This window comes from Sinocyclocheilus anshuiensis, unplaced genomic scaffold, assembly GCF_001515605.1.
Source record: "Sinocyclocheilus anshuiensis isolate Anshui unplaced genomic scaffold, SAMN03320099.WGS_v1.1 scaffold870, whole genome shotgun sequence".
Taxonomy (NCBI): domain Eukaryota; kingdom Metazoa; phylum Chordata; class Actinopteri; order Cypriniformes; family Cyprinidae; genus Sinocyclocheilus; species Sinocyclocheilus anshuiensis.
In genome coordinates, this window is record NW_015540842.1 from 2,249,626 (window position 1) to 2,249,959 (window position 334).

The following is a 334-nucleotide window of genomic DNA, read 5'->3' on the forward strand; positions in this document are numbered from 1 at the left end:
TGGATAAAAGCGTCTGCTAAATGACTAAATAAATAAATAAATTTCATCAGGGTGATCTCTGGCCTCCGTGTTGTTTTTTTTTGGATTGCGAAGAAACGAGCTTTGTTGGCAAACCGCCTAACCGAGTGGCACTTCTGAAATCCATTTCCTCACAAATGATGTCTGTAAAACCATGTGGCCATATTCCTTAAGGACGACTGTGGGCCAAAGCCTGGAGAGCCAGTGGCTGCTCTGGACTCGTTCCTAAAAACACACAATCATCTGCTGAAACAGGGGAAAAGGAGAAGGACCTGCACTGAATTATTAATGATATTACAAGCAACAAGCATATTTT